The 24,839-nt window shown below is 37.0% G+C and overlaps 2 long non-coding RNA genes across 2 annotated transcripts in view; both read left to right on the forward strand.

Annotated features, from left to right (window-relative positions):
- Positions 1 to 430: 430 nt before the first annotated feature.
- On the forward strand, positions 431 to 10,396 carry LOC125611797. The gene is made up of 3 exons (XR_007342036.1): positions 431 to 1,409; positions 7,403 to 7,612; positions 7,750 to 10,396. It is a non-coding gene; the product is annotated as an uncharacterized LOC125611797 (long non-coding RNA).
- Positions 10,397 to 20,838: 10,442 nt separating this feature from the next.
- Positions 20,839 to 24,839, forward strand: part of LOC125611798 — a 39,842-nt gene continuing 35,841 nt past the window's right edge. The window contains exon 1 of the long non-coding RNA XR_007342037.1: positions 20,839 to 22,447. This is a non-coding gene — a long non-coding RNA (uncharacterized LOC125611798). The remainder of the gene's footprint in view (positions 22,448 to 24,839) is intronic.

A 24,839-nucleotide genomic window follows, 5' to 3' on the forward strand; every position in this document is an offset into this window, starting at 1 on the left:
AATCAAAGTGTGAAATATGATATATCAAGAACTATGTAATGTTTTGAACAACCAACAATAAAAAATTTAAAAAAAAGAAAAAAAAGGAAAAAAAAATAAGCATTAAAATGTGAGTTATAGAAAGTTCAGATTTTCTTCCTTTGTAGTCATTCTCCATGTAGCATTTGACTAATGCACCGTGCCTTGTATTGCAGTTTATATTTTTCTAAATACTTTGCCAATACATTATTTCATTTGATAACCAACACAATCTTAAGAGAACCAGAAGCTGTTATTCATTTTGTAGGTGAAGAAATTGAGGCTCAGAGGCAGAAAGTGACTCCTCCAGGTAGCATGCAGCAACAAAGCAGTTTTCTCTAAAGGAGAGAAAACCAGCCCTTACCAGATGCTGAATCTGCCAGTTCCTTGATCTTGGACTTTCCAGCCTCTAGAACTGTGAGAAATACATTTTCATTATTCATAAATTATCTAGTTTTAAATATTTTGTTATAGTCCTATGTATTAGTCCATTTTGTGTTGATTTAAGAGAATATATGAGGTTGAAAGTCCAAGATTAAGTGGCTCCATCTATTTGTACTCTGGTGAGGGCCTCGTGGCTGCATCACAACATGATAGAGAAGCAGAAAGGGAACCAATTGTATGCTGAAGGGTGTAGGGTAAACTCGTTTTAAAATAGTCCTCTTCCTGAGAACTTGCCCTGTGGGACCATCATTAATCTCTCTGAGGATGGTGCCCTCAAGACCTAACCATCTCCTACTACATCCCACCTTTTACACATTTTACCACCTCAGCATCAGAACACTGGAGAACAAGCCTCCAGCACCTGAACCCTTAGGAAACAAACTACATCCAAGCTTCAGCACAGCACAAATAGACTAAGGCAACAAACCACTTCTTGAGTCGGAAGTGAAATAAATACTGTAGGACTTGTACACAAGTGATAGGAAAGGAAGAACACTGGGTCATAAAGCAAAATGAGGTTTTTATACAATTCCCTTTATGTGACAGAGAGCATGGTTAGTGGAAGGAATCTGTGAGCTGAGGTCTCAGACTGGGTCCAAGTACAGCTCTGCCCCTTCATTGGGAAAACTTGGCTACTTTCATTTCTGAGCCTCAAAGTCTTCATATGCTAAAAGAAACATTAGTATTTACCTTGAAGGACTATTGCATCAGATGAGAAAACAGCTGGGGCCCGTAACAGTGAGTTTCACTGTCCTGCGGATCATGATCTACAGGTCATTCCAGCAGTGGAGAGCTCAGCATCCTCTACTGCAGGGAAGCTCGCTGCCAGACATGAACTTGGTGAAGGAAAGCTCCGAGGGTCTTGCATTGATTCTTCTTCCTCCCAATCTCTGCTTCTGCTTCTATCATGTCATCAGCATTTGGTTTTGAAGAAGAAACACCGTCAGGTACTGTGATTAATACATAAAGATGTGCAAAATGTGCTGGGCTGTGAACATTCCGGTCTTCCTGCAATACTAGTTGAGAGATTTCATTGTGAAATCATTTTAAAGGATGAACTAATGGGTAGTTTGGCTGTACTCATTAGATTTGAAATCATTATTAATTTTTTTAGTACCACAATAACATTGATTCAGATGAACCTTTATAACACAGAAAGTGTATAGTATTTAGGAGTAATTAACATCCTTTAATTAGGAGGAATTGCCAAGTAGTTTTCTCTCTTGGCTCTGTTGTAGCTAGTGCAGCTGGATGAAATTTAATCACAAAGGAAACAGCTTGTGTTTTATGTTATATTTGCCTTTAATGAATTAAAATATTCATTGGTATTATATTTTATCATAAAAAGATACATTCGAATCATCAATGTTACAAAATGTGAATAGTCCAAATGCCATAAACGTTATGGATAAAACCTTTCACCTAGATATGCACACACAGGGTATAAGTAAGTTTAGAAACTTGATCTGTCTGTCCATATGCTCACTGAGTTGTGTAGATCTTAATACTGGCTTTGCTATTTTTATTCCTATAGGATCACAATATAAAGTTTCATATTTTCATGTGCATTTAGAGTAAATGTTACTCCTTGCTAACCAGAGAGACATTTAGGCAATCACTGGGTATGAAAATTGCTGACATTTTCTGAATTTCAGATGACAAATGAAATGCTCCTGTCAGTTTACTGTGTAACTCCAGAGCATATGGTGCTTCTGCTGGTGGGTGTTATTTCAAAGTTTGCAAATCACACCATGAGAAAGTCCCTCTGGTGGGCTCCTGGAATACTTAGCAACTGTGAATCTGAAGTGACAGTACAGAGAGAGGGGACAAAAAAAATACATAGCTTTTTACCCTTTTTTTTTTTTTTTTTTGACAAGGAGAAGGCAGTACGAAGTGAATGATAAGTTAATTCAGGGAGGTGGAGGGGTAGAAGTACTAATCTAGCAAGAGAAAAAGAAGCAGTTTCTCCTTTTATAGGACAAACTAGGAAATCATCTAAATTCTTAAAACAGTGTTTAATATCAGATTTCAGAGAAAGAATAAAGATTTAGGCAATGACTAGAATTAGAGGAATTGTCAAAGACCCTAACAAAAGCTTAGAAAAAGGAGGAAAGCATTGTTTCAAGCAGTAGAGAATGGTGACAAAATTATATCTCTCCCTGAAATCACAAAACAACTCCAAATAATGAAGACTTGAAAAGAAAGCCTCTTGCCATTCAAGCTGGGGAAGTTTATTTAAATCTAGTTCCCAGCAGAGCCTCATTTCTTTCATTGCATCTATTTTAATGGGGCACTTTGTTTTGTTCAATAATGCCTGCATTCAAGGGCATTTCTGCAGTGGTCAAGCAACTAGTCAATTAAATGGAAAAGCCAGTGAAATTGGTTGCTGGGACTAATTGATCAGCCAGTTCCACTGCAGTAGTTTGCCAGCTGTCCTCAGGACACTGTCCAAGGCTTGTGTTTTCTTGTATATTTATTCCTCCTTGGAATCCAAAACTTTCCACTGGTCTTCCACCACACACACGATTTTTTTTTTAAAATTTATGCCTAAAGGGTACAGAAGAGATGTGAGTGACCTAAAATGATGATATTTCTCTAAAAGTTGAAAGTAATTTTACCCCCAAATTAATGGAACCCTAGATTTTTCATATGGGAAATGCAGAATCTTTAGTAAACTATGCAAGTGTGCTGACTGGCCTTGAATCTCTTCAGGTATTCTTAAACCTTCAGGTATTAGGAGTAGACCTCAGATAATAACAACAATTAATAAATAAAATGCATTGCATTCTAAGTATGACATGTGAATTATATCATATAATCCTCACAGTCACACACAAACTTACTATCGCCATTTCACAGATGAGGAAATTGAGGACTGGGAGACCAAGCATCCTACTCAAGTTTCCTTGGGAAGTAGTGTAGCATTTACTTCTCTGTAGTATTGATGTACAGGAAAATTTGATTAGTTTTCCTTTAAAACCTTCAGGCCCCCCAAACTCCCACACACTCACCAGCCCTACGCTGAGTCATTACAGACCCACATTTGTGTTTTATGACTCTGACTTTTCTTCTCAGGCTATATAGGTCATTGGATCTAAGGGTGGATCATATATAGGCTGCACTGGGCCCATCGTTTCTTTTTGTTAATCAAAGCTTCTGGACTTATCTTAGGTTTGGGGTAGCACAGAGGTACCTGAACAGGAAAAAGAGGTTAGCAGGCTGACACAAACAAGAATCCTAGTAGAGATCAGTGGGCATGAGGGACCATGTTAACCTTGGAGAGAAAGAAAAAGCAAACTCTATTGTTGGTGCTTTCCTCCCCATTCTTAGCTACAGATTTGATGGACTTCTTACAATTGAGTTTTGTGGGAAATCCCTCTGATCTTCTGCTGAAACCCTTTATTTATTTTTTATTAACCATGTTTGAGTGAGTTTTTGTTATATATCTATATATCTATCTATATCTATATCTCTGTATCTATATCTATATCTATATCTATATCTATCTCTCTCTATATATATATCCAAATGATTTGTTATAGTCAGGTTTTTCACTGCTGTGACTAAAAAATCTGACCAGAACAATAGTAGAGGTGGAAAAGTTTATTTGAGAGCTCACAGTTTCAGAGGTCTCAGTCCATAGATAGCTGGCTCTATTCTTCAGTGCTCAAGGTAAGGCAGAACATCATGGCAGAAGGGTGTGGCAGAGAAAAGCCACTCATATAATGATCAGGAAGCAGAGAGAGACTGCCTTTACGACATACAAAATATATACCCAAAAGAATGGCCTCGGTGCCTCACCTCCTCCAGACACACTCTACCTGTTTTTTTTTTTTTGTGTGTGTGTGAGGGGGCGGTACTGGGGATTGAACTCAGGGGCACTTGGCCAGTGAGCCATATCCACAGCCCTATTTTATAGTTTATTTAGAGACAGAGTCTCACTGAGTTGCTTAGCACCTTGTTATTGCTGAGGCTGGCTTTGAACTCATGATCCTCCTGTCTTGGTCTCCCAAACTGCTGGGATTATAGGCATGTGCCAACATGCCCAGCTCTACCTGTTTTCAGTTACCACTCAATTAATTCTGTCAGGGGATTAATTCACTGATTGGGTTAAAGCTCTCATGACCCAATCATTTCTCCTCTAAGCCTTCTGGTATTTTCTTGCATAGAAGCTTTTTAGATACCTATGGTTATCTAAACTATAACATGTTTCTTAAGAAAATTATGACTCTTCTTGGAGGAGCTTATGTTCTACCTAACCCCAACAACTCTGAATAGTTACTTCAGACCAGGTATTCATTTATGGACTTCAAAATGCCCTTCTTCTTCCCAGTATTGATACTGTTATCAGAAGACAGGACTGACAGAATGAAAATAAAGATGCTAAGTACCTCTTATTGCCATGAAGACTATGAATGAGTTTTAACAATATAGTTTGTCAAGTAACCCACTATATGTCTCTTTCATTTAAAGAGACATATTGGTCTCTTTAAAAATGTTTTCCTCAATTCCATTTATTCAGTAAAATATAGCAAGTATGGGTTTTATCAGTTATAGGTTATGCCTCTGGAAATCTGTTCTTCCATAAATATGTTAACACACATTAAAGTGGATGTCTCTATTTTCAATTGGGGACATGTAAGTGGCACAGTACATTAAAAGTGGAGTCAGGCTGGCCCATAATAGCTATAGCTACTTTGTAGGCTCAGAAGAGTGCATGGCTCACCAAAAGAGTTCAGAGAATGCTAACTAGCATTAATTATCATTTTGGTATCATCATTACACTTTGGGCCTCTTTCCTTTTTCAACTGCATCATTCCTACACTCTTTTGATTGGTACTAACCAATATTGTTCTTTAAATTCAGTGCAAGACATCATTGATGAGTAAATTTGATTTATAGTAGCTGTTTTTCCTTTCTTAAAAGTAATGGTCATTAGCTTTCTGTATCTTATTTGCTTGTGAATCTATTTTTTTTCAGTATGTCTCCAAGAAATATAGAAAAACACTCAAAGATTCTCTGTAGATTTTTAGTTTGTGTTATAGTTTTATAGAATGTAAAAATTGTTCCTTCCTTCCTTTCTTCCTTCCTTCCCTCCCTCACTCCCTCCCTCCTCCCCTCTATCTCTCCCTTCCTCCCTCCTTCCCTTCTTTCCTTCTTTCTTTTTTTAAAAAAATAGGATATAAGAAACTACTGATCAGAGATGTCTTACCAGAACCAAATTAAATGTACTTTCCAACTCTTTCCTTTGTCTATGGTTCTTTAGTAATTGAGGATGTACATCTCAAGGGTGGTTTGTAGTGATAACCAACAAAATCTAGAACATGGATTTTGATGCAGCTCTTCCAAAAATATCTTCTTGATATTTTATTTAATATCAAAATATAAGAGAAATAGTTTAAGAAAGAGTTTAGTGCAGAGAATCCAACAGGAAGCCATGGCAGAAAATAGTATGTTGTATGTTACTTTAGGATAAGGATATATCTTCTGCTTATAGCTTCACTCTCAATCAATGTCGACTAAACCAACTGATTTTTAATTTTGCCTTTAGTACACTGGAAGTAGAATGTTTTCATCCATCATAAGTTAGTGTATTTCTTCAGAGCGGCAGAATGAACAGCTTGGTGTTTACGGCAATACTATCATTTCATTTATAGAAAAATAATACATATAGGAAGAGAGGAGAAGCTGTAGTTTTATGCTGTGTATCTCTATGCAAGTATCTATTACTATTATATCCCTTTTAGTGAAGATACTGTTGTGACTTTGTATCACAAAATGTTACCCCTGACAGGTATTAGACCAAGCTGCTTGGATGAGCCACTCATCCTAAAAATGACAGAAGTCCTGTGTCTTCATCAGATTCAGCATTGGGGGAGCATACATAACATCTGTTGCAAGGACCACCTTTGTAATAACAAGATTTCCAGGTGTTCTGTGGACGCCAGGGCTCAGAAAATATAGGCTGCTGTGTTGTTGTGGGAAAGGAAGCCTCCAGGAGTTGTCGGTGTGTGAACTCAGATGTGAGCCATGAAGGAGTGCCAACTGGATAATGAGTTCAGATTGACGGCGTGGTCAAGGAACTAACTGAGATGACACCTGCACAAACGATCTCTGAGAAGCAGCAGAGCAGCTGCCAAGAACAACCAGACCAAGAAAAGCTTTGAACACCAGATGCCCCATACTCCATCTCATGGCTCTTTAAACAACCACCAGGGCCATAGAATGCCTCTGTGTGAGTCTGAGAAAGGTGTCCCTCTGGATGGACAAAGGAGAAGAAGGCCACTTTCTAGCTGGATGTGGCAACTATCAAACAATCGCTTCTCTGCCACAGATCAATACTTTGTGACCCTGATAATTGGTTCTGTAATATTTCTTCCTTGCCAAATGCCACTAAGCTAGGTTTGTCAATAGGGGGTGCTGGCAGGGACAGTGGAGAAGAAGGGGCTCTTCCTTGTGATTGCAACGTGCATTCTCTTATGGCATTTGTGGTAGTTATGGGGAAGACTCAGTTGGCCTCTTCCCCCAGCTCTGCAAACAATGGCTTCCCAGCAGGTCATGCTCTTGCTGCATGTTGTCTCTGACATTCAGTGGACCCCATTGTGTTCTGTCCCTCAGCGCGGTAGCAGGGATCTTTTTATAGACTTACTTCTTATTTGGATACTTTGCCTCCGTCCTATGGGTAGTGGCTCTCTCCTATGTCTCTGTATTGTGTGTCTGGAGTTCCCTCTCCCTTACTGGATGACCCTCGACTACCTCTATCTCCCCTTGTAGCTATTGTTTCTACTACATTTTCCCTATTCAAATTATGTGTGGATTTTGCCTCCTGCATGAACCCTGACTGACACAATGAATGCATTAGAAAGGTGGCCCTTTGACAAGATTTAATGAATAAAAGTGCCTTTGTGCAAAGTTAAAAAAAAAGGTCTTTCTTTTCCAGAGGCAGCATCCCTCACCAAGGCTTATTTGGTGACAACTGGACTTCAGTCTCTATTTGCTCCAGCACACTGGGCAGGCACATGTGAAGAAGTGCATATCATGTCCAACCATTAGGAATAGTCCTTGTCCAGATCTCTGAAGCTCTGTGAACTCAAAGTTTCATCGCTGTGTTTCTGATCTTAAGATTATCTCATGCTGGTGGAGGAGATAAGTAGACAATTGGAATAATTTTGATGGAAAGAAATATAGAGTACTAGGGAAAATGTAGAATAGACCCTGTATCTATTGTTACCTACCAAATTACTCCACAACATAGAAGCTTGCAACAATATTTGTTGTCTTTCACAGTTTCTGTGAGTCAGAAAATCGGGAACCGCTCATATGAATGATCTGGCTTGGGATCTCTCATAATCTTCTAGTTAGGATGTCAACCAGGACTTCTGTCATCTGAAGACTTAACTGGAGGTGGACAATTTGCTTCTAAGATGCACTTACACAGCAGGCAAGTTGATGCTAGTTGTTGGCTACCTCTCCAAAGGGATGGTAAATGGCAGGTGGTTTCCCCCAGAGTAGATTGTTAAAGAAAGAACAAGGTAGACTAATTTCCTTTTATGGCCTAGTCTCAAAAGTCACACATTTGATAGTTTCCCATAGTTTATTCAGAGTGTGAATATCAGGAGGCAAGAATCATGGCCATTGTAAAAGTGGGCTACTGTAGACCCCCCAGAACAAGCTGGAGGGAGGCAAGAGAGAGAGTTGGAAGTGAGTCTGGAAGTCCAAGTTAACAAGCCAAAGTTGTAGCAGAGAGAGTTGGAAGTGAGTCTGGAAGTCCAAGTTAACAAGCCAAATGCAGCAGAAGAAGTTTCCCAGCAAGACATCAGTATGTGGAAAGGGAGGGAGAAGAAGTTACAGATCATACTCTTGTAGGACTCAGAGTTTTGAGGTAGGAATGGTGCTGTACAGTGCAAAATAATAATGTAAGGCTGAATAAATCACCCAAGGTGAAGCCATAAAGGTTAGCATTTATTTTTATAAGATATGGGTATCCATGATTCTTAATACTTGCATTTCAAAAGGCAGCCAAAGAGATTCAGTATTCTTGGTGCTATATTAATTTCCAACTCTTACAAGTAGAGTGGAATGCCTTTAGAGGGCATCTCCTGCCTTCTTCACTTTTCCTTCTTCTGTTCACTTCTCCTTAAGCACATTTGAGGGGCACGGCTGGCATGAACTGAGAGATTATATTAGTCAATTTTTTTACCACTGTCACCAAAAGACCTGATTTTAAAAACAACTTTAGAAGAGGAAGAGCTTATTTGGGGCTCAGGGTTTCAGAAGTCTCGGTGCATAGACAGCTAACTCCATTGCTCTGGGCCCAAGGTGAGGCAGAACATCAGAGTAAAAGGGTGTGACTGAGGAAAGCATCACAGGACCGGGCAATAAGGAAACACAGAGAGAATTTCACTTACCAGGAGCAAAATATAAACCCCAAAGTCACACCCCAGTGACCACCCCCTATCTGCCTGCAGTTACTACACAGTTAATCTGTCTACAGTTACCACATAATTAACATTCTACTTTCTGTTGCTCTTACCTAACAGACCAAGAAGAACTTTTTTTTCCTTCAAAATCTTCACCCTAATATTAGTAAAGAGGGATGGATCTCCATCTGAAAGCTTAATCAACACACTTATTATTAATGGGAAAACTTGAAAACTTGTTTTTGATACAGAAGAAATCCTAGGGAGATAGATTCTAATGGAACTGGAGAGGCATGTGAATGAAATTTTGAAGGTGGATAGAATAGGAAGGTATTTTTGTCTTAGTTTGCAGAGCTTTAACTTTTACTGTGCTATTTGATGCCTCTAGATAACAATGTTAACAAAGAAAACCTAAAGCTAGTTGAAATTGTGAGTAAATATAAAAAAAGTCATAATACACATCAAACTTATAGATACAAGAAATAACTATAGCAATATAATTGTAAAAACACAATTACTTTGGGAAATTATTCAATATTCCAAGTGTTTAAAGAATTAACATTGGATTATGGTCTGGCATTGTTTTAAGTGTTTTACCTGTTTCAATCCATGTAGTTATCTGTAATCCTACTTCTCTCATTTTATAGATAGAAATTATGACAGAGAGACATTAAGTAACTTGCCAATAATCACACAGCTCTAAGAGGCAGAGCTAGGATTTGAATTCAGATGTTCTGGTTCTTAAACTCCCCTCTACATTGTTCGTAAAAACATCTGGATTAAAAAAATCCCTTCAAATCATACTGTAAACCTTAGTTTCCTTATCTGTTCGGAGGGATAATAATGCTTGCATCATAAGATTGTTGTACATTGTAGTTATTACATTGTAGATGATACAATATTTGTTAGAAGTTCTAATACAGTGTTTGTTAATGTATGAAGCCCTTAATTAATGACAGTTATTTAAAATTCTGATTATCTTCACTGAATTAGGTAAAATGTCAGTAGTCTGGGGAGTAAAACAAGCAAATCTGTAACCAATATTAATGACTGAAGGAAGAGATCATATTGGTCACAAATTCAGCGTGATAAGGAGTAAGATGTTCTGTGAAGAACAGTATGGATTTTCTTATCTGCTTTCAAAACTGTTTATATTAATAAATCATTATCTGAATAATCATCTTAATTTTTAAAGCCCAAATTTACTCAGTAGACGAAGAAGCAACAACAATAATGACAAAAAACCATTACCAGCATCGCTCTGTACCTTTTGGCCTGCCCCATTAGCCTACTCAATCTGCACTCAAGAAGGAAAAAATACCATTTTGGGGACTGAAATAGAGATGGGTCATAAGGTGACTGTTTTTTCCATTTGCTTTTAAGAAAAGGGAGATGAGAGTATAATATGGAGTAATGGCTGTACCCTATGATTATAGGTAAATCGAATATAATAATGTGCTATTCTAGCACAAAACAACAACTGATTCATTCTCATTGTTCTAAAAGTCCATGAACATGTGCGTACACGTGTTCTAAATGAAAGCTCTCTCTTGCAGGCTTATTTATTGTAAAGACCTCACAAAACTATCCATATAAGACCAGATCTCTCTGTTGGTTTAAACTAACTTGGATGGGCCACAGAGAAGAAAATAAAAGAACGCAACACTTTGCTCTTGGGGAATTTTAGGAAATTTAGAAACATGGCTAAAACTGAAATACCGCAGCATCTCAGGTTTGTAACCAAGGCAACTCTTCCTGCTCTGCATTCAGGCTTTCCTGTTGATTATCTATTGTAATGCCAATAATTGCAGCTGAGAGGAGTCTCTGTTTGTTGTGAGAGACAATTAGCACTTGAAATAAAATAACAGATTCAAATAAATTGGGGGACTCAACAGTGTGACCTGATCTCTTAGGAACAAGCAACAGCTTTGGAATAGAACTGACTCTTATGTTTGCAGCAGTCTCCAGAGGGAGAGAGTCATCATCCAACCTTACTGAGGTCTTACTGGTGATTACTCTAGTTGTTATGATTGAAAACCATTTGTTTCCTCTCATATTATATTGGAAAATAGCTTAATAAATCCAAATCTGCAAGAAGGTGATACTGAATTTTCAAGGATAGACTTATTCGAACAACTTGTCTCTATATGTAATGTTTCATTAAAAATATTTTCCCCAATTACTGCTATAATCACTCTTCACTTTTATAATAGACTGTATTTTAAAATGCTGTTTATTTTAATTCATATGTGAATGGAAAGCTTACAACTCCTGATCTCCCTATCTTTGCCTCACCTATAATTTTTGCTTCCATAATGAAAATCCCCATTAGCATTATGACCATTTCCGGAAACCATTGCAAGTTACAAACTCTCAAAATCCCTGTTAATTAGCCTGTAGACCCATGACTCCCAGAGAGTTTTCACAAGTTGCAGTAAATCTTTAGTGTTCCAAGGACAAATAGGTTTTCCCTGATTCAACTATATTTGTTTTCAGAGATTCATTTATTATTTGCATAATCACCCTGGTCTTGGTTTCCATATGACGGTATTTCTGCTAGAATAATATTCCTAACCCCTCCTGTCACCTATTTGATTTGTTCAAGAGAAGAAACTGAACAAGCTGGACATGTTCAGGCCCTTCCTAGACGTTTCTTTCTCCTAGTGAACATGTCCACAGGATTCGTGCATTCTTGTCAGCCCTCTGCCATGTGGTAAGGGGTCTGTTTCTAGGGGGGATGGCCTGCAGCTGTCAAACTACACCCGTGAACAAGGAAAAAAGTATTTTAAATTCAGCGATAAAGGCAGATCTAAAGCCACATTCTCCAATCAGCTTTAACAGTAATAAAGCTGTTGGTTTGATCTCCATCTGTCTATCTTTTCTATCTCTAAATTGGTTCTGAATTCAATTGGGACAGAGGGATCTTATTTACTGGCTGTTCCCGAACACCTAACATATGTTTTCCATATCAAATGTAGTCGATAAATATTAACTAATGACAAAGTCATGGAATATAAATTCCTTGAGAGCAAAGCCTTTGCTTATCTCATTCACTGACATTTCTCTAGCACATAAAAGTTGTTTAAAAAAAAAAAAAACCCACACAGTTCAGATCACAAATATTCTCACTCCCATTTCAGAATAAAGCTTTGGGAGTACTTCAAGTTTTTTGTAACGCCCAAGAGATTAATGAAAGATGATCTCAATGTGAATGAAAGGAACAGAATCACTTCAGAGTCCCTGAATTATTCACATCAGAGATTGACAGTGTGATGTGCCTCAGCCTGCTATGAGGGCTTACTGAAGGCTTGATTTTTGCTCAGGACCATGTACTGAAAAATCTCAAGAGATTAGAAAAGGAACAAAGAAACGGACACAGGCCAGTAGTAAAGCCCTCAGGAACACAGGAAAAGGATCTGAGGATGTGAACGGTGGATCCCAAAGTAGATTTGGAGCCCAGTGAGTACTGTCTATGAAACAATCTGAAATTGCTTCCAATAGAACATGTAGACCGACAGAGGACATTATGCCACGAGATGCTGGGAAATATGTTTTCCAAATGTGAAGCCACTCTTGTCACTAATGAGTATGGTCTCTAAAATCCACACTGTGATTCTGTCTGCTAAAGAGACAGTCATTGGCAAGAGGAACTCCATGAGGAGAACAAGCATCTACATGTTGGACGGGAAAAGTCCCAGGGGAAATCCTTCAGTGGGGTGCCTAAGGACAACCATGGACATTTGTAGTTGAAAAGAGCAAGAATTTGTCCCAGGGACCCCCCAAATGATGAGAAGATGATGAATATTGCTCTCATTCTGTGTGTGGAATTCAATTTTCCAGAAACCTCTTAAGGAAATCTCAAAGCTACATCCTTCTTCTGGTTATTGTTATATTTAAGACACAACTATTAGAGTTAACACCATGGCGCCTAGCATTGGTCAGAATCTGCATACAGAAGAGCATTATTTTGTCTTAATAAGGCATATTATGTAAGCATCAGGGGCCCTGGAGTTCTGCAGTAGTTCCTAAGTGTAGGCTTTGGGATTGGAGTGCCCGGGTTTGAACTCTACCTAGCCATTCAGTTAGCTATTAGAAAAACCTTGGGTTAAGTTATTTGTCATTTTTAGCCTAAGTTTCTTCTTTGTATAAAGGTACAGATGAGGATTAGGCCAGTACTTATCACATAGAACTGTAGCAAGAATTTGAGAAGGTGAGTCATATGTATTAAGTAAATATATATGTAAAATGAATCAATTACCCATTTATATAAATTTAATGTTTTTCAAAATGGGCAATCCATATAAAGCCCTTTACACTGTGACTGGCATATGATCAAGTTCATGCACATAGTAAGATATTGCTAATAAAAGATCCTGCAAGCATGTATTGAGTTCCTGCTGTGTACTGACTGTCAAAAATGTGCTAAATATCCTATGACAGTTATCTAACCGTACTTTATATTTCATCTTTATTCTCAGTCTCTGAAAGATGAGAATTTTCAATACTGATGTTTTTTCTTCCAAAAAGCATAAACAGCATATAAGTGAATTACCATTCCCACTATCTTCCTCTTCGCTTCAGGAACTTCAGTGATAATAAGTTGGTGAGGTGATCAGAAAGCCCTGGATCTCTGCTTTTACCATCTCGTGTTCCTTAAGGAATCTTATTCCTATTGCAATTTCCCCATTTCCCCTCCCCTTTCTCCTTCTTTGAATATTTTAAAGACCCTAGTATGTTTATTGTATAGTGCTAAAAGCTGTGGAAATCTCAAGAGGTGTAACACATACAGTCTCTGTCTCTATCTGTCTCTCTTTCTCCATATTCTCAAGCATTTAGAATCTTAGTAGACAAAGCATTAAAACCTAAATATAATAGTTGAATGACAACACAAGACCCTGTTGTGAGACATGAAAGTTGACGATATACAATTCCTTACCAACCTAGCATATCACACTATCAACTTCTGCTGTGAATAATTTAGGGTTTTTTTTCTTTCACAAAGAGATAACTTTACTTTATATATTGCAATGTAAATATTACCTAATTCCAAGTTGTTAGATGAACTTACTACCTCAATCAAGAATAAGTTAGAGATACAAATGACTATACAAGGGGAACTCATTATCAATAACATATTTGGAATTTGACTCAATTATTTATTAGAGGAACTTGAAAATCATCACCAAATCATATTGGGTGAGCATAGGCGATGGGCAGGGAAGAAGGTGGTACAGGGGAGGTACTGGGGAATGAAATTATGCAATTTGTATGTATGGATATATCATAATGAACCCCACTTTTATATATAATTATAATTTACCAATTAAGAAAACAAATAGAAGGGAGACCAGTAAAATAGACTTAGGGAATCAGGGTTGAGGGAGGAGGGGAAAATATAATATGAAACACAGATACTTTTAAAAAAGGGGAAACTTGGAAAGTAGCAAAGCCAAAATGATTGGGGTGATCACTGGTAGCAAATTAACGTGAGCATGTAACTATAGTGGGTGCAGGGATAAAAAAGGCAACATGACTTTAAACTAAGCAAAGAAATCACATTAGAAATCAAACTATAGGCAAGTCTGAATCTATCTCCTTAGTGAAGACACTTTTGGAATAATACACATGGAAATGAAGATTCAGACATGAAAAGCACAAGTGATTATAAGGACCTGCCAGATTGATTTATGAGGTCTGAATGGCACAGCCACCATCTAAATAGGTGCATATACGTGGATATCTCTCACAGATACCAAATGATTATCAAAATAATTACAGTTTTCTTTGTAGCTCTATTGTGAGGGACAAGTCTTTGTTGGCTTAAGTACAATTCTTTGCCTTGCAGAAATAATTTAAAAATGTGTCACCAGGCAGTCCCTAACCAGGAAATAAAACTATATGCAGTTATCAGACACTGAAATTCAAGCTCATTTGTAATAAGCCAAGGAGACCATAGTTCTATAAACAGATGGTTCTAGAGGCAATATAATGGTAATAGAATTAAAAAACAACCTTAGCTAAAAGATAACTAGTAGTTGTTGCTGGACTTGTGTTTTGGCCAATCGCCCAAGTGCAGAGCTTGAAATTTTATTTTATAACTATGCTAACATTGTAAGGGGAGAGGTGACTGACAACTTCAGGAGAGGAAAGGTAATAGATGGAAAAAATTGTTTTTAAATGGCTAAAGGATGGAATGTGTCCACTCAGTGACACCTTAGAAACAGTGAGAGTTTGAACTAACTTAATTATCATCAGGAAGGTGCTTCAAGTTACCTTGTTTATGTTAAAAAATAATAACTATTATAAGCCATAAATTACTAAAATTTTTAAATGAATATATGAAGAAAACATTAATGTTTTAAGTATAGGATAAAAATAGTCCTTGTTAGAGACACTACTTGCTCAAAAAGGCTGACTATACATTTATAAATGCAATGAAAGAAATAACTTTAAATTCTTTATTGTGATCAATTGACATTTTGGCATTTTACAGTGATCTTCAAAAAATTCAACAGAAAATGTAAAGAATTTTAGACTATATATGTCTCAAAAATGATTGCTTTCTATTTAAAAATGGACTTTGGAATATATTCAGCATGAATTATTTTCCATTTGGAAATAATTGCCTATAAGTGGTATTAAAAAAGTTATAGCAAACACACAACTTATAAAACTAAAGTATTTTAATGATTGTGGTTCCACATATATTTATGCTTGAGTTTATGGGAAGTATTTTGAAATTCATGAAGAGCACTGAAAAAAATTATAAGACAAATGATTCAAATTGAGGTCAACCAAGTTATAAATCAAAACATAAATGTACTTCACAGTACATTTAGTTCCAACATAGTTCATAAAATAACCTGTTTACTTGCTGAAACAAAGCATATAAATTTGAAATTTATTTTAGTCAGAATTAACATCTTTTGAAAAAGCCAAATTAACTCCAGTTCATCACTCCTCTACACAAAAAATTTCCATTGCCTGCTATTGTTTACTGACTCAAATTCACAACTTAAAGCTTATAGGCAACTCAATTATTTTCTCCACAGTGTAAGTGATTCGATCTGCGTTTCCTATTTCATTAATTCATGGCTTTATAAACCTAACAGCCAGTCACTTATTTGTGAAGCAAACAGTATAGATAATTTTAAGTACTTTTCTAATCATATTGAAATTGTTTCAAATTTTCAAATTAACTTATCTTAGAAGATGTCTTATGTGTTTCTTTTGAGAGAATTATTGCAAACTCAAAGCCTATGGAGGCCACGTAGGTAACAAAATGGGTACAGTGGGTCTGAAGGAGACCAGATAAATGGGAGCCCTTACCCTCTGTTTATGTGTTAGTCGCTATATAGCCCTAAGAATTGATGTGCAGTAACGGCACCTCTGGTTGCTAGCTCTTCCAGTTCTTTAAGAGAAGTCAAATATGTAACTTTCATTTTTTATCTTCTAACTTTTGGATACTGTCAACTGATTGAAATTGATTTATTGTAATTTTTTTTTAGGTGCTGAGGGTCGAATCCAGGGCTTTGCACATACTAGGCAAGTGTTCTACCATGGAGCCACATCCCCAGCCCATGATTTAAATATACCAAACCAAAACAAACCAAAACAAAAAAACTGTGTAAACCAAAAAAGAAAATAAAGTTTTTAGGCTCAATATTGTCCTTGGACTTCTAGTTTTAACCTCTATGGCAAACTACAAACCAATTAAACCTTTGGGCTCTAGTTCAATTTTCTACCCAGCTCTCCTAATACATTCAAATTCCTGGGCCAGGACAGCTGTCTTCTTTTTTCCTGTCAATTCACTCTTTCTGAAAATTCTCATCTCTTTGCTGTGGCCCAAATGTTTTTGTCTTCCCCTGAGTTCCTATATTGAAATGCTAAACCTCAAGGTTATGGAATTGGGAGGTGGGACCTTCAGAGGTAATTAGGCCGGGAGAGTAGGGCCCAATTAGGTCCAGAGAGTGGGGCCCTCATGAATGGGATTAGTGCACTTTATATAAGAGGCCTGGAGAGGAACAAAATAAACAAGTAAATAAATAAACATAAACAGACATCTGATTTTCTGTATCTATGGCTTATTGAATACATTTTCTAAGCCAGATTCTGCCTGTATCATACTCAATTGTTCTAGGTGTTTTATTTGTACTGTAAAAATATAAACTATCTGGAGGCAGAGATTGTTTTACTATACCTGATACTTAAGAGTCACTCAGTGAATGCTTGTATAATTGGATGGAATGGGATATGGAGGATATCACTTGCAGATGTCTCAATAGCAATATTTTTCATGGAGATTTTCATCTGAGTTGAACATACAGAGTTAATATTTACAGGGCTAAAGTCTAGTGAAAAAAAAATCTGTTAAATCATGTTCCTTAACAGATGGTGCATTTGTTTCCTTAATGCAATATCCTGACTGTGTAGAGTTGTCATAATTAAGTAATAGCTGCCTGCACAATCTTTGGTAACTGAAGACTTTCCTATGTGTCAACTCTGTGTGTTCCAAGCTTGATGTGTAGCTACTCTTGAATTTGGCTCAGTGTGAACTGTTTCTGGGTGAATTTTCTTTTTTGATCTCAAACAGTTATTGAAGTCCTTGTTGGTTTTAGTTTGAGAAGGTGGTGAACTAGACCTTAATATGGTTTATTTCTAAAATGATCCTGGAATTCAGGACACAGAATTTTTTGTATGTTTGTTTTTGGGTTATTCACAGCTTGGACTGATGCTTGAGTTAATACCATGGAGGTTTCAATAGGGCTGGAGAGTGTTGATGGATTTTCCTCCCACTCTATTGAGTACTCCCTACTCCTGTAGAAATTATCACTCATCCCTTTCTGTTTGATCTGTATAAATAATGTATTCTTTACATGCCAGCTGGGTGTGTGGTAGAAAGAGCATTTAAACTGTAATCAAGAAACCAGCTGTTTGACCTTGAAGAGCAAGGAAGTTACCTGATGTCCTACAGGGGTTAATACCATGGGAAAAATGTTTGGAATTGGAGCAGCTGAAAAAAGTAGTGAGGTACAGTTGGGATTGCAGACATGCTTTATTTGAAGGCAGCAGCAGGTGCCTGAGTCTTTCCAATAGGCTTTTTCCTATGTGCAAACCAAACAAAGAAGACCTGGTGCCAACAAGGTACATAAGTGAGCTCATGCTCATAAGCAGATATTTATTACCTTGAGTGTATATGCTGAATCAAGGTATTTATGACCTTGTCTACACACTAAATCATAGTGGTCCAGAAGTCTCAGGGAGGGAGCCCAAATCTAGCCATCTTGGGTCTGTCCCATACCTGAGCACCTCAAGTCTTATTTTCTTATGTATAAGATCAGAAAATGAGAATGCCTACATCTCAGAATAATCCCTATCTATGATTAAATGAAATAATATATTTGAAAGCCCTTTGTGAACATGCTTTTCTAGGGTTATTGTTTATTTAAACAACTTGTGCACTTTTTCCTTGGCGGGAGATGTTTAGTTTCTTGGGAACCCTTTGGAGTCAGCAAACTATGGCTGTATCTATGGATTACTGAATCCTTTCCTAAACCGAATTCTGCCTTGTGTCATACATATGGCTAGACCAAATCTGACCAAGCCCACTGGTTTGCATCTTGTCTATGGCTGCTTCACTCGACAATCAAGAGTCAAGTAGTTTCAACAGAGAGCTTATATCCTGAAAAATTGAAAATATTTAATATCTAGCTCTTTAGAGTTTGCTGACTCGGGCACAGTTTTTCACTCACAGGAAATATTCAAACATTTGGCTTCAAGTCTGAACTTGAAGAGTGCCCCCAACAAGACCTTCTCAGGCTTACTATTTATTTTTCCTGTGGTCACAGGGCAGGAATGAAAACACCTGTGGGATTTGGGACCAAGACAATAATTACTTTTCAGTCTTATCTCCTGCAGCCAGAAGAAAACATCTGCTTTTTTAATTCTTCAGAGAAGGGCAGAATTAAAACTGTCTAGGGACTTGCGCTGTATCTTTGAATAGAGAAGGAAGGGTGGAAGGCAGGCAAGAACATTTCCGGTTTAACCAAATGAAAAGTTGAGGAAAATCAAAGGAGAAGGGTGAAGTGTTGGCTTTAAAGTTTAAATCTAAATAAGTCTCATTGCCATTCTTGTACCAATGGATAGATAGATGTTGGCAATAGTCCCACTAATTCTTTGATTTGCTTAATAAAAGTCATTTTAAAAAATCAAATGGATCACCGGGCAGGAATTTGACCAGAAACACCTTCCAAGTGATAATTAGCTTGCCAATTTTTCTCCGAGTTTTATGTTAGCATAAATATTCATGACACATTCCCCATCAAATTGTAAGTTCTTCAGGAAACACTGTTATCAGTTTAAGAAGAACATGAATCAGACTGATAAAGCTAATTGGTTAGGGTTCTTTTTTCTCCTTCATTTTAAATAAAGCTGTCGAAGGTTCCCAGGGTAATGAAGAGCTTTGTTGTTATGACAACTGCTTATTCCTTCCCTTTGAAGAAGCTTGTGATGTGATAGGCAACACATCAGGAATAATTAAAACAAATGATAAGCGAGACGCACCCACGTAGTTGAAGAAACCAGCACAGGCTCAAACCGTTTTACTGGTCTTCAGTTACTATTTTCTTGGTAGGAAATTCATATAAACTGAGATGGGCATTTGTACAATTTCCACCATTTCTATAACTGAGGATGATGCTACTCAAGGAGATTTAGATACAGACTGTGGTCTCTTTTGCCTACTGTGTCTCACTGTCCAACCAACTCTTCTCCAAGAAGTGATGGTTTTTCAGGGTGATGGTGCACTCTGAACTGATTGAGAAAGCTCACTTAGGTATACCTCAATTTCTTGCAGTAAGTAGGGCCCATTGTACAACACTGCAGAGCTCACTGCCTGGAACCACAAAACACTTGTCTTTTTCCAGGGCTCTTCCATTTCTTTTCTCTTCTAACTGTTCTCCCAACAACTCTGTGAACTTGTTGGCATTATACCTACCTCACAGTGAAAGAATGCAATCCCTGAAGAGTGTAAAGGACACATCCAAGGTCATCCAGCTGGAAGTAGTTAAGTGCTAATTCCTGCTCCAGTCTTTTTATTCCAATAGATCTTTACAGGATGCTATAGCTGAAAGAAAAAACCAGTTTGAATAATTAAAACATAGCAGATAATTCTCTACTGAGGAATGCTATTACTATTACTTTATTTCCTTCTCATTTCCTTGCTATACTCTTAGCCTAGCTAGACAAATCATTTTATCTCCTAGCTTCAGGTAATGAACCTTTGGAAGTTATGAAAATTTTATGCTTAAAACACAGATTCTTTTCTTTTTTTTTTTTTAAAATGACACAGACTAGGATATAAAATATCTGAGTTTCTTCACACATAGTAAAGACAAGTATGGTTTTATGAGATGTTTATTTCTTTTTATATATACATGGGTACACTTGGTTATAATTTGTAGTCTACAAAGTTTGAAAGCCACCTCTCTGACACAGTTATTGACTCTCATTTGATTCTCTAATTTCATTTCACTTCTCTTTTCTGTTTTTTTTTTTAATGCCAATAGACATGAAATACACTAGGAGATGCTTGTGTTTAATAAATGGTGACTGTAAAAACAGACTTGGATATCTCTTTCTCAATAATAATAATAATAAGTATACTGTCCTTCTTACATAAAATTAAAATTCTGTTGTCATTGTCGTAGTCTGTTCTGACTGTTGTAGCCAAATACCTTCTGTTGAGTGTTTTATCAAAAACGGAAATTTATTTCTCAGTCCTGGAGCCTGGGAAGTTCAAGATCAAGGCCCTGGGGGTCAGTGTTTATGAGGGACCACTTTCTCAAAGACAGATGACTTCTCACTGTGACCCGATACATGGAAGAGGTGTGTGTGGGGTTCTCTGGGATCTCTTTAATGAAGGTACTGATCCCATTCCTAAGGGCTTCACTCTCATGACCTAAATCACTTTCCAGGACCATCCCTTGGGGCTTAGGATTAGAACAAACATTTGAGAGTCACAAACATTCAGACCATAGCAGCCAACCAAAAAAAAAAAAGAGGTTCAGAGAACTGGGACCTCAATGAAAATGGTGCTGTGTCTAACTGATGTGGTGTACATTGGACAAGCTTTTCTTCCTCGTTTCCTGTCAACCTTCTCAATCATACTGAAGGGTTCCTGCTTGAATCCTTGCTGGACCACTGCTGGAAATGTTCATGGAGAATGGAGAATAAGTTTTATGAAAAGAATGGGTATGAAAGTTTATCGATCAGATGTACAGACAGAGTGTCCTATGAAGTAATTCTTGTTCCAAATATTTGACTGAAATTCACCAAACCTCTGGACCTAACACCTAGAGAGGAAATGCAGGTGACAGAGGCAAAAGTAAAGTACCACCATAAAGAGGTGGACAAATACAAAGTGTGAAAGATACTAAAAGACAAGTTGGTTGGCATTTCCCAGAAAGAAAATGTCATGAAGAAAAAAAGAAGTAGGGTTAATGTCCTAAATTGAATGAGTTTGAATATTGTATGAAAAAAAGTGTATAAAAGTCATTTGGGGCATAATTGAAGAAAATTGAATATGGATTGAATATTCAAATAACAGATATATTGTTAATTTTCTTAGGTATGATAGATAATATTATGATTATATAGAAAAATGGCTTTATTCTTAAGATATGGATGGTGAAGTATTTAAAAATGGATGTCATATCAAAAATCTGTAATTTATTCTCTAATGATTCAGCCATGTATCATCTCTCTGTCAAGAAAGACATAGATAAAGCAAGTGTAAACCAATACAATCTAGGTAAATCTTCGTAAATTTAGGTTTAAAAATACATGAATTATTTTATATTATTCCTTCAACTTTTCTGAGTTTTAAAAGTTTTCAAAATTTTGTTACGGTAGATTGCAGAAAAAAAAATCTCTGACATATAGGGTTTCTATTTTATACCATTTGTCTTCATTTTAAAAACCACTATAACTTAAAACCTTTTTCAGTGTTCTTGACTGCTAATTTCATCATTGTGTTATTTGTGGGCAGAATTATATGATGGAATACGTTTCCTTTACATTCTAGGGAGACCCAATGAAGAGCCCCACAGAGCTTTCTCTGAAGCCTTCTTTCTGGTACACTCAGAATTCCAACTGCCTTGATCTAGTCAGACTTCCAGCTCGGCTTCCTCTATAGGAGTACATCTCTAAGCTTTTCCTTTCCTGTTCTACAGACTGGGAATTCTCTCCAGTTAATAAGATAGGGCATTCATTAGGCTCACCTAATTTTTTTTTTCTCCTGAATTTCAGTGGCATTGCTATTAATTTTCTGATGTTCAAATTCCTAAAAAACAATTTTTCCATATATATTGTTTTGTTTTTCTGTTTTTTAAATTTTGTTTTGTTTTAGGTATTTTAGCCAGGGGTAAATCTTGTTTCTTTTTTTTTTTTGGCTAGAAGTGGACGTCTCTGTCATTTGTGAGGCCCTAGCAGAGAATCCTATGACATAAAGTGTTAAGAATACTGGTGAAAAAATCTAAATTCTTTGGATGAAATGGATAACAAAGGTTAGTTACTCAGATTAATAAGCAAAGTACTATGTTTGGAGGAGATAGTTTTGAGAAGAAAAACAGAGGGGGAGATCAAGCAGGATTGCATACGGGCCCTCTTCAAACCATATCTCACTGGATGACAGAAAGAGGGTCTTCAAGATGTCATTGGCCAGGTACTTCTTTCTACAAAGCCACAGTGGCAAGTGTAGATGCCAGGGAAAAGAAGCATTACTCTTTGGCAGGACACTTCAATTTTTCATGCTAATGTCTTCACAGAAATAAAAGAAAATACATTTCAACAGATTCTTTAAAAAAGTGGATGAAAAATACAGCATCTACAGTATAAAATATCTTTGGATTGAGATATCCAGTTTATAAAATGAAGTCACAGCACTTCAAAAGACCAGTCTCTTGCTGCCTTGATCCCACTCTGAAATTTCTTCTTTCTTCACCAGTGAAACAATGTCTTGCATGAATGTAGTGATATTTGGGGAGAGCCCAGTGTGTCAATGTAGAACATTATCCTAGCTGTGTGTAATGAGGAGTCCTGCGGCCTGAAAAAATGGGAGACTGCTGTGCCTACCAGCATTACTGTGAGCACATTATTCTCCACATAAAGCCAGGGGCCACTGGGAATTTGAAAAGAAAAAACATGCACTAAGCTGTCTGAGAATTATGTAATTCTTGAAATACAAACTGTCCTTCACTTTTCTTTTAAATCCACTTAAGTACCTGCAAAGCTTTGAAGAGGGATTTTAATGACTTAATGTAAAAACTGTGTGTAGATTTGGTGTGTCTGAAACTTTTTCCTCTCCTTTTTAACTATTGAATAAAGGACATGAGAATTTCTGAGGTTGAGATATATGGCTTATTGACATGCCCAAATCAGAAGGGCCATTTTAGTCCAGTGGAATGCAGCCTTGTTTTTACCTCTCAGGGAGTGGCCACCTTTCCACTGATTAGCACACACAGTCCATGTTACTGAGAGGGCAAATAAGAGGATGAGCTAAGACCATGGTTTCCATATAGTCGATGACGGAGTTGGAATTTACCCTAGTCTTTTTTCAAACCAAAATAAGTTTAGTTATTGTTATATCATGTAGGGATTCTATCTCTGCTATACACAGGCAACATGAGATGGCTGCAAAATCCTTTGATAAATCCCATAATGCCTTTTACTTGGCACTCATTTGTTTTGATTAAATTATGCTCTCCCATTGGCTCCTCAACAGAAAAATATTTTTAGGAAAGCTGTTACACATCGCACAGTGAAAGTGTTTAATTAGGTCATTTCTTCATGTAACAAGAGAGAAGGACCCACACGAAAGACCTGAATACTTTGGAGGAAGGAGTAATAGAAGGGATGTGGAAAAGGAAGGTGGAGACCAAAGATATACTTCCTACTTCAGAATTTGTCCAAGGAGCATGATGCCATCATTCATTAAATCATTTATTCAATTCAACAAATTTTTATAATATGAAAACAAATAAGTAATTTATCTCTTTCATCTTATCAAATAGGATTTTTGTGTTATGGTCTGGGAATAGAAATCCAGTTCCCAGTGTGGACATGACATAGACTAAAAGATCATAGGATCATAGGTTATAGAAAGAAATAGAAAGTATGAAAGTATGAAAAGCCAATCATAGTTCAAAGCATAAAGTGCTACATAAAGTGCTACATAATTAACATCGTGCAAGTTATGACATTCACAGCTCAGAGGGAAGAAGAACTCTAAGGAAAAAAGGGTTAGGACTTGATGGATAACTAGAAGTAGAGATGGCACTAAGATTTCTAGCCTGGACAACAAGGTACTATCATAGAGTCATCATAGCTGAGGTATAAAATGCAGGGAAAGGAACAAGTTTTGGGAGAAGATCATGAATTTGGTTTTGGAAATAAAGAGTTTGAAGGCAATGTCCACTGGTGTTTGAATGTAGTGGCCTGGACAAAGGAAATCATGTTTAGACTAGAGGTAGATAGAGGAGTTATTTGTTTTGAAGTGTTTAATATGTCATTGATGAGATTACCAAAGACAAAAATCCACTGAAAAAATAGGTTAAGGATAGCTTAAAAACTTTAACAAGAGGCACAAGCAATGTGGAAAAAACTGATTTGGAAGGTGGAGGCATACAAAGACCAGGATGAATCTAGGGGATGGTAATATGATAGGAAAAAAAAGCAGAGAAAGTGTTATGGGGGTAAGAAGGAATTGTTGATGGTGCCACATGTTTTAGAAGAATTGGTGAGACCAATCTAGAAACCTGACACTGGAGGACACTGCAAATCAATTCAGTAGCACCCTGAGAATGGAAGCCAGTCTTCAGTGAGCTGAAGAGTAAATGTCAGGGAAAGAGGTATAGATGTTGAGTGAACTCTTCCAAAGCAGGTTAGCTGTGAATATAT

The sequence above is a fragment of the Marmota marmota genome, unplaced genomic scaffold (assembly GCF_001458135.2).
Source record: "Marmota marmota marmota unplaced genomic scaffold, marMar, whole genome shotgun sequence".
Classification (NCBI taxonomy): Eukaryota; Metazoa; Chordata; class Mammalia; order Rodentia; family Sciuridae; genus Marmota; species Marmota marmota.